This window comes from Lontra canadensis, unplaced genomic scaffold (assembly GCF_010015895.1).
Source record: "Lontra canadensis isolate GAN:19392208 unplaced genomic scaffold, GSC_riverotter_1.0 scaffold4, whole genome shotgun sequence".
Lineage (NCBI taxonomy): Eukaryota > Metazoa > Chordata > Mammalia > Carnivora > Mustelidae > Lontra > Lontra canadensis.
In genome coordinates this window covers 40,269,189-40,279,446 of record NW_022630998.1, presented here as the reverse complement: position 1 = coordinate 40,279,446, position 10,258 = coordinate 40,269,189, and the positions used below count along the sequence as shown (strand labels likewise).

Here is a 10,258-nt window from a genome sequence, read left to right as displayed (position 1 = left end):
CTGTGTCCCATAATTTTAAAGAAAGAAAAACTTAGATATATACAAAAGTAAAGGTAGATATGAAGAAGGGATGGGAATAGGACTGTAAAGATGAAAATTAAAAAAAACATTTAAAAAAAGGAATTAGTAAGATAAGAAGTTGGCTGAAAAAAGAAAGGAAAAAGAAAAACAAATGTGATCAGGCAGGAGACTAGAACAAGGCCCTACACTAGTTGTAGGGTATATTTTGGTGTTAGAAGAAACTGTATCCCAAAATTTTAAAAAAGAAAAACTTACGTATATAGAAAAAATAAGGTCAATTACAGTGAAGGGATAGAATAGGACTATAAGACTGACAAAAGAGATTTTAAAAAAGGTATCATTGGGGCGCCTGGGTGGCTCAGTGGGTTAAAGCCTCCGCCTTCGGCTCAGGTCATGATCCCAGGGTCCTGGGATCAAGCCCTGCATCGGGCTCTCTGCTCAGCAGGGGAGCCTGCTTCCCACTCCCCTCTCTGCCTGCCTCTCTGCCTATTTGTCATCTGTCAAATAAATAAATAAATCTTAAAAAAATAAAGTATCATAAGATGGTTAAAATAGGAAAGAGGAAAATTTTTATTTTATTTTTTAAGGATTTTATTTATTTGACAGAGAGATCACAAGGAGGCAGAGAGTCAGGCAGAGAAAGAGGAGGAAGCAGGCTCCCCGCTGAGCAGGGAGCCCGATGTGGGGCTTGATCCCAGGACCCTGAGGTCATGACCTGAGCTGAAGGCAGAGGGTTAACCCATTGAGTCACCCAGGTGCCCCAAGAGGAAAAATTTTTAAAAATAGAAGAATAAAAATAAAAGAATTTAACATTGAAAGACTAAGGAATCATGGGAAAAAGCCATGAATTCTATGTGCTATCTTCCCCTAGCACTGTAGTTTTGCAGTTCTCATTGATTGGTAAAGTTTGGTCTTGGCTCGATATTCTTGCGGGGATGGTTTTGTTGCAGTGATTTTCAAGTGTCTTTGCCCGAGGCGGAATTGCACTGCCCTTGCCAGGGGCCAGGCTAAGTAATCCGCTAAGTAATCCACTTGGGTTTGCGCTCAGGAGCTTTAGTTCCCTGAATGTTTTCCATACAGCTTTGAAGGATGGGAGTGAAAATGGTGGCCTCCCAATCTCCAGCCCAGAGTTGCCGAGAGCTTGGGGCTCCCCTCCTCAGTGGGCCCTCAGAGAAAAGTGCTCAGTCCCTCCCATCTCCCTGGTCTCTGGCTGCGCTCTGAGCTCACCCAGCCTGTGACTGAGCATTTGTCTCTGGTGCATGGCTCTGTTTGAAGTCTCCAAACCCAGCAGATTCCTGCTGCTCTTTCAGGGAAGTCTCCCCAGATCTGCCACTTGTGGGGTCCCTTCCCAAAGAGCAGTGGTCCAGCTGTGCCTTGGATCCCGGTTTAAGGTAACCCTGAGTTGAGAGCTCATTCCTCAGCTCTGTCTCTGTAGCCGGCTTTCCTCCTCCGATGCCTGGGAGCTTTGCTATGCTCAGATACCTCCAATCCTTCTGTGACCCCGCGGGACCTGAGACCACACTGTCCCCATGAGGGCTCCAGCCCTGCTTAGTCCCTGGAGCAACGTCCCGCAGTGGAGCAGACTTCTAAGAGTTCTGATTTTGTGCTCCTCTCCTCTACCACTTACTTGTCGGTAGCCAGCTGACAGAGGCTTAAGAATAGAAGCTTCTGTACTCAGCGCCCCCCCCAATTTGGCCTATGTATCTCTTCATCTGGCTGTTCATCTGTATCCTTTATCATAACTTGTAATAAACTGGTTAGTAAGTGTTTCCCTGAGTTCTGTGAATGACTCTAGCAAATGAAGTGGGCTAACAGCAGTCTTGTGGGTTGAGCCCTTAACTCTGGGGTCTGACACTGTCTCTTGGGAATGTTAGAATTGTGTGGAATTGTAGGACACCCAGCTGGTCCCAAAGAATTGCTTCCAGGGGGAGCAGGGATAGGACCCCCATACATCTAGTCTCAGCAGTGTTGTGAGTGTGGTAGTTGTGTGAGAGTAAAGGAGACACAAGGGATAAGACAAGTTTTTCCAAAACAGTGAGTAATACTCAGATTAAAAATGGAGTTAATAGCGGGTTTCTGGGTTTAAAGGTGGAACAGTGAAGCAAGCTTTCATCTTAAATGTCCAGAACTAAATTAATATTTAGTTTTCAAGTCCTCACAGTGTACGGAAGATAGGAACCCAACCCCAGGGTCAGCCCAAGGTGGGAAGTCTAATGGAGACTACCTCAGAGAGTAGATACCCTAAAGGGGAATAAAATGAATCTGCCTGCTCTTAGGGAGAGAACAAGGAAAATTTGATTTTCTCAAATCTTGACACAACCTTGGGGAGAAAGGTTTCTAGCATTGTCTTGTTTTATTCTGATGCTGGATGGTGGAGAGAATGTTTTATTTTTTAAAAGATTTTTTATGTATTTATTTGACAGATCACAAGCAGGCAGAGAGGCAGGCAGAGAGAGAGGACGAAGCAGGCTCCCTGCCGAGCAGAGAGCTCAATGCGGGGCTCGATCCCGGAACCCTGGGATCATGACCTGAGCCGAAGGCAGAGGCTTTAACCCACTGAGCCACCCGGGCGCCCGAGAGAATGTTTTATTATAGAAAACTTTGAACCCACACAGAAATAAGACCATAGCATAGAGCCACCATGTATCTTCCACTGCTTCAATGAGTGATGTGTCGTCAGTCCTGCTTCTTCATAGCCTTGCATCTTTCCCAACCCATCCTCCAGTAACACTGAAACAAATGCTATACATCCACATTCCATGTGTATATAGAAAGGCATAATTTGAACACTGATACTTGAAATAGCAACGCTTGCTGGTCTCACAGTATGCCTTTTGTTTAAGCTTACAGCAGTGACATTGTCTTTGCTTATGAAGAGCTCTGACTGGACTCTCCTAAGAACGGGCCCCTTGCTTCCCCTGCAGGAGCTGCAGCTCTGGCTAGAGCAGGTGTCCTCTACACAGGCGAGTTGGGGTTTCCGTCAAGCTGTGGCCTTCTTGAGCCCACTTAAACCCCACATACACTTTATGGTCCTGGACCTGTACATATCTAGACCCAACAATCTCCACTTTTCTTGTCTTTTTTTTTTTTTTTTAAAGATTTTATTTATTGGGCCATCTGGGGGGCTCAGTCAGTTAATCATCTGCCTTCAGCTCAGGTCATGATCCTGGGGTCCCGGGATTGAGCTCCACGTTGGGCTCCCTGCTCAGTGGGGAGCCTGCTTCTTCGTCTCCTTCTACCCCTCTCCTGGCTTGCGTTGTCGGTCTCAAATAAATAAGCAAGCTCCCCGCTGAGCAGGGAGCCTGATGGAGGACTCGATCTCAGGACCCTGGGATTATGACTTGAGCCTAAGGCAGACGCTTAACTGACTGAGCCAACCAGGCATCTCATTTTCATACTTAATTTTTGTGATTAAAGCTCTTTATTAACAGTAAAATTGAAAACGTAAGGCAAATGCACTTAATTGCCTACCACTGTTCTTATATCTTTTTTTAATTTTTTTTTATTTTTTAAAAGATTTTATTTATTTATTTGACAGACACAGCGAGAGAGGGAATACGAGCAGGGGGAGTGGGAGAGGGAGAAGCAGGCTTCCTGCCAAGCAGGGAGCCCAATATGGGGCTTGATCCCAGGATGCTGGGATCATGACCCAAGCCGAAGGCTGAGGCTTAACCCACTGAGCCACCCAGGCGCTCCTGTTCTTATATCGTTTAACTTTGTGCTTAGTTGACAGTTTCTCCAAAACATGAAATCCTTTGCAGAAGTGATTCCAGACTTCAGAACCATTGTGAACTTTGTGAATTGATGGTAATGAACACCAGCACCTTGTTTATTTTAGCAGTGTGTGGTACTGTGATAGAAAATGGTTTTTTAGTAGGAATTGCTCATCATAAATAGGAAAGTAAGTTCTACAAATACCTATTAAGCACCTGTCATGTACTAAGTACAGATGAGGATACTGCAGTAAATAAAACCTCAAACCTAGCTTCATGAATGCAGTCAGTCCCATCTACTTTAACATTCAGGTCTTGCAGATCAGGGGGAAGGAAATCTGCTGATTGCTAGCTGTTGAAAGCATTTCCCCTTTCCTCACCAGCTTATCCTACTGACTGATGTGCTGAGGAAAGATGGCTGAACAAGTTGTTTATCATTGAACAAAAATGACTTAGGCGTCCTCAGTTTCTTAGTTTAGTGAAGGCTGAACCCTACAGACTGAGGCAGTGTAAATCTCTGTGGAATTAACATGCAGAGTTACGTGCAATATGGTTCTTTGAAGCTGAATGTGGAAGTGGTAGTTTTGGTATTTGTCAGTAATTTTTTTTTTAAGATTTTATTTTTGCAAGAGAGAGAGCAAGCCAGCATGGATGGGAGGGGAGAGGCAAAGGGAGAAGCAGACTCTCCGCTGAGCAGGGAGCTCAAGTCAGGGCTTGATCCCAGGATCTCAGGACCACGACCTGAGCTGAAGGCAGATGCTTAATTGACTAAGCCACCCAGGCGCCCCTGTCAATAATTTTTATATCAGATTTTGGTTTTGTTTCAAATTTGTCACTGCTTTTGTTTCTTTGTATAGTATTCCTACTGTGTAAATGTTTTGTGCAAAATTGGAGACCTTAGGGAGTCTGTGCTACTTTATAAAAGAGAAAACTGATCCCTGGAGAATGTCCAAGTTCACGCAGCTCACCAGTTAGTTGCAGAACCTCAACCTGTAAGCTCAGAGTGGACCAATTCTTTGATCATTACATCATGGATCAGCTTTGTTTTAACTCTGTTATTGTTGAAACAGGATAATTATATGGCTAATTCTGATAGGAATTTGGAATGTTCTCTAATTGCTGAAATGTTTGATACTTTACAGTGAAATTAACTCAGAATTCTCCAGATTGTTTTTTATCTGCCATGTAATTTCTTTTCCGATTTTGAATCTCTCATGATTTCACTTGCTTCCTTCAAGGAAAGGATTCCTTCAAATTCATTTTTCTGGACCATTTTTACAACCATCCCACTTGGTAAGTGCTACAAACACAAAACTGGCTTAAGATTCATCTGTATACAGTCATTTTAAGCACTTTTAAAAAAAGGTATATTTTTAAATTTATTTTATTTTTATTTTATTTGACAGAGAAACAGCCAGAGAGGGAACACAAGCAGGGGGAGTAGTAGAGGGAGCAGCAAGCTTTCCACAGAGCAGGAAGCCCGATGTGGGGCTCAATCCCAGGACCCTGGGATCATGACCTGAGCCGAAGGCAGAGGCTTTAACTCACTGAGCCACCCAGGCGCCCCAATGTTTTTATTTTTTTTTTAAGATTTTATTCATTTCAGAGAGAGAGTGCATAAAGCAGTGGGAGAGGCAGAGGGAGAAGCAGGCTCCCCACTGAGCAGGGAGCCCAACTGGAGGCTTGCTCCTTCATATCATGACCTAGGCTAAAGGCAGACACAACCAGCTGAACAACCCACGCACCTCATAGATCAGATTTTAAGTGAATTTTCAAACGTGGTGTATTTGTTTCTGAAGTTTAAGTATTTGTAGTTACCAGAATTCTTTCCCAAGCTAAGATTTGTTTTATTTATTCAGTCATATTAATTAAGTCTAAATTATTGTATTAATTTCTGTCCCTTTAACAACACTGTTTAAATACATTTGTTTGCATAAAAGATGGAGCTGAATAACTAGACTTTAAATACAAATTTGGAGGAAAAAAATGTAGCTAACATAACTAAGTATTTTTCTTTCCTTTTATAGTCATTGTTTCTCCAAATTTTATTTCTTTGAAGACATTAAATCTTGAATACCAACACTTTCCTGATAAGGAAACACCTGAAAAATCTGGTATGTTTATAAAATCGTGCCTTTTACTTTTTGTTCTTCCTCTAAAATCCTTCTATTTGTATTAACTACAAGTCATAGTAGTATTAGCTGCCCTTACTCATTTGGAGGAAGGGACAGTGCTCTTCAGGATCCTCCAAATGCTTGATCTCATTCAAAGCAGTGTCCTCAGAGTGATGTACTTCTTTTTTTAAAATATAATTTTATATATTCTATCTATATATATAAATGTAAAAATATATTTTATATAATAAATATTAATACATAAAATAATACATTTATATAATTATATATTTTAAAAATAGAATTTACTTATAAATGTTATAATTTATAATTATAAAAAATTATTTTATAATAAAATTTATTTATTCAACAGATCACAAGTAGGCAGAGAGGCAGGCAGAGAGGGGGTGGGGGGAAGTAGGCTCCCCGCCAAGCAGAGAGCCTGATGTGGGACTGGATCCCAGGACCCTGGGATCACGACCCAAGCTGAAGGCAGAGGCCTCAACCCACTGAGCCACCCAGGTGCCCTGAGCAATGTACTTCTTAGAACACATATTTGGTCATTACAACCTGATAAAATTTTATGTGACCCATTCCAGAATACTTAATCCCTGTTATTTCAAAAGTTTTTGGGATATAGGTAAAACTTTTTTTTTTTAAGATTTTATTTATCTGACACAGAGAGTATATGCAGGGAGAGCAGCAGGGAGGAGAAGCAGGACCCCACTTAGCAGCGTCTCATGTGGGGCTCGATCCCAGGACCCCGGGATCATGACCTGAGCCAAAGGCAAATGCTTAACCGACTGAGCCACCACGAACCCCATATTGATAAAGCTATCTTTTAAGAGAACTTAGTATGTGAAATCGGAATTAACAAAATGATAATTATAGAAATTGCCTAAATACTTTAGTTTTTTTTATGGTTACAAAAAGAATGTGTAATCACAGAAGAATTCTAATAGGTGGGTTTTTTTTTAATATTACACTGAAGTATTTTCACTGAATTACTCCCCCCCACCCAAGATTTTGCTTATTTGACCGAGAGAGACACAGCGAGAGAGGAAACACAAGCAGGGGGAGTGGAAGAGGGAGAAGCAGGCTTCCTGCCGAGCATGGAGCCTGATGTGAGGCTCGATCCTAGGACCCTGGAATCATGACCTGAGCTGAAGGCAGATGCTTAACAACTGAGCTACCCAGGAGCCCCTCTATTAGGTGTTAAAAGATAAACTAAGGCATATTAGGGTGTCTGGGTGGCTCAGTTGTTAAGCATCTGCCTTCAGCTCACATCATGATCCTGGGGTCCTGGGATTGAGCCCCTGCATTGGGCTCCCTGCTCAAAGTGGAGCCTGCTTCTCCCTCTCCCTCTGCCTGCTGCTTCTCCTTCTTGTGCTTATGTACATGACCGAACATAAATAAAATCTTAAAAAAAAAGATAAACCAGGGCATATTAAAAGTTTTGAGAGCTCATTTGAACAAAAATGGATTCGAATCAGGTACCATCCAGTGAATGAAGGACCTAGAAAGGAGCTCTGAGAACTGTATAAAATGAAAGATTTCTTTACAGGTATACAGGAGCAGGAACGAGAAAGTTATAGTAGGTGAAAAAGCAGGTGAGTTGGTTACTGTTAAGGTTATTTTCTTTTAGGGGGGATGGCAGAGGTCTGTTGGGCAGATGAACCTAACTAATGCTAATCAGGTGATTCCTGCTTGGTTGGTTGAAGATTCTGTTTCTGGGATAGCTCATACTAAAAATTAAATCTTAGTTTAATGATACGGGGCATGAGCAGAAGGAACTCCATTTTGGGCCTGTGTGTTTTTTTGGTTTTTGTTTTTGTTTTAAAAACAGAGGAGAATAGGAGTCAGCGGAGATACGGAGATAGAGCAGTAGTGCTTCTTAAACGTTGGCCCGCTTCATGATCACCTCGATGTCTTGCTCTTCTCTTCTGTTTCCTTCCTTTGCAGGCAGCATGTGGCTGGGGGAGGAGCAGGAAGGCTGAGGAGGACAGAGGCAAGATCCAGGGGCTGAGGAGGTGAGTGGCATACACAACAAGCTAAGTAAATAATACATTAAGTTGAATGAGAACCAAGTTTCCTCATTGTTGCAGAAGGAATTTGGAAGTACTGAAGGGAGAGGCTGTGAAGAACTCTAAGGTGTTAAATTAGATTTGGGAACACTGTGGTGGACTCAAAAGTTTTTAACCTCTGTATGTATGTGAGTCTATGGATACACATGGATACAGTGAGCTATGTATTTCTATACACACACATACACATAGCTCAGTCAACAAAGATTAGAAAGCGACCTAGTCGTAATGAACACCCCACACACCAGATCTTCACGCCTGAATACTAAAAGGAACACCTCCCTAAAAGGAACTGGAGTCTCTGGAGGAATGGCTGATACAGGAACTGGACACAAAAGATAAGCTTCATATACTAGTGGATGGTAGAAAGTATTGAAAACATTACCAGGTGTAAGGCTTTAGAAGCAGAAACTTTCTAGGGATCAAGTCATGTTGTCCTGTGAAACCACAAGAGAAACCCAAATTAGCACAGAATGGCAAAACTCTCATGGAAGAGTAGCTTTGGTGCTGTGGTCTTAACTTTTCTGGTTTCTGCTTTTTCCTTGGGTTTTGGGCAGGTAGTTCGTTACTGTTAGTGGTTTGGGATTTTTAAGCAGCTAAAACTGGGCATTTTCTACTTTGAGTGGTGATGGTGGTTGTGGGAGGGAGGTTGGTACAAATAACCTAATCTACCACTATCGAAATGAAGTGCTTATGATTCTGTTTTTGCAAATACTTGGCTTTTATAGCCAAGGTAGCAACCAGTGGAGGTTTCCAGAAACTTGAGAACTTAAATCTTTCAGTTAGTCACAAGATTACAGAGGAAGGATACAGAAATTTCTTTCAAGCACTGGACAACATGCCACACTTGAAAGAGTTGACTATTTCCAGGCATTTCACTGACCGTATCAGAACTCAGGCCACAACCATTAAATCTTTGAGTCAATGTGTGTGGTGACTGCCAAGCCACATCCCCTTCGTATATTAGGTTGCCTCCTGGATGCAGAAGGGATCACACTGTTTACCGCCATGAAAGAAAGACCTTAATCCCAGCACTTAAATATTTACTGAAAAGGGTGCTGCCATTCTCGCCAGTCACTCAGAAATATAACATTTAGCTACAGAAGAATTAGCTGAAAACCGTTAAATTTTTGTCAATTCTAAAAACCTGACCCAAAACACTTTATTAAACATTCCATTAAACACTAAAAGGGTACTAATAATAGGCATGTTAAAAAAACACACACACAAATGAACACTGCTTGTCCATCAGTGAGCTTAAACAGATTACCAGTACCTTTGCAGTTACCTGAATGATCTTCCACAACTAAAAGATCAGTCCTTCAACCCGTTTTTTTTTTTTAAATTTTTTAAAAGATTTTGTTTGTTTATTTGACAGACAGAGATCACAAGTAGGCAGAGAGGCAGGCAGGGGGTGGGGGATGCAGGCTCCCCGCCGAGCGGAGAGCCCAGTGCAGGGCTCCATCCCAGGACCCTGGGATCATGACCTGAGCCGGAGGCAGAGGCTTTAAGGCACTGAGCCACCCAGGCGCGCCTTCAATCCGTTTTATACACCTAATCCTCCATTATCCAGATCAGCATCTGATTTTCAGGTTAAGTGTGGTAAGGCAGATCAAAAACAGCCATGGGAGTGCAGTGAGGTACACTGATCTGTCCTTTAAGCCACAGTAAGGAAGAAGTATTCAAGTTACAGGTAAAATGATGAATTTCAAGACTGAATCTATTTTCTAACTGAATGAAACAAGACTTTTAATTTAACACAGGATTCAGATGTATCTTTTGTGGGCCAAGAGATACTCCTGAATACTTGCAACAACTGTTTGGTAGTAGAAGTAGGCTTTAAGGAAAAAAGCTCTTGGAGGCTTTTGATTCAACACTTACTGTATCAGCACCAAGTACAAAACTGAATTTCTAAGATTCAGCACTCAGTGGAGAGGGCACAGCCCTGGACGTGGGTTGAAGCTGTGGAAATGTAGCCCAAGGTGTGAGCTTGCTGAGAACGTACCTTGGGGGTACCAGAGGGCTCCGTTCTTATGGTGGTGCTGTGTGCTGCCAGTAGGCGGCGCTAGAAAAATCACCTGGGCAGGGAGCTGTTAGAAGGGCACAGTGGAAGCTGGACTGGAAGTGCCTTGAGGGGAAAAGAAGTGTTCCACCACTACCCTCTAGTGACTGAGCTTTATACTCTTATCTGCTGAGAGCCCAGGTCTTTGTACAGAGTCTGGATCCATTACTGCAGAGAAGGCAGTGAAGGCTGGATTTGGACATGAGAAGCAACAACATGGTAACTGATACAACTATTACTTATTAAATTTAGTAATTTAGACAT

At 42.3% G+C, this 10,258-nt stretch overlaps 1 long non-coding RNA gene across 1 annotated transcript; it reads left to right on the top strand.

Annotated features, from left to right (window-relative positions):
- The first annotated feature begins 7,434 nt into the window (after positions 1 to 7,434).
- On the top strand, positions 7,435 to 10,258 carry LOC116858977. The gene is made up of 3 exons (XR_004381054.1): positions 7,435 to 7,458; positions 7,811 to 7,878; positions 10,136 to 10,258. It is a non-coding gene; the product is annotated as an uncharacterized LOC116858977 (long non-coding RNA).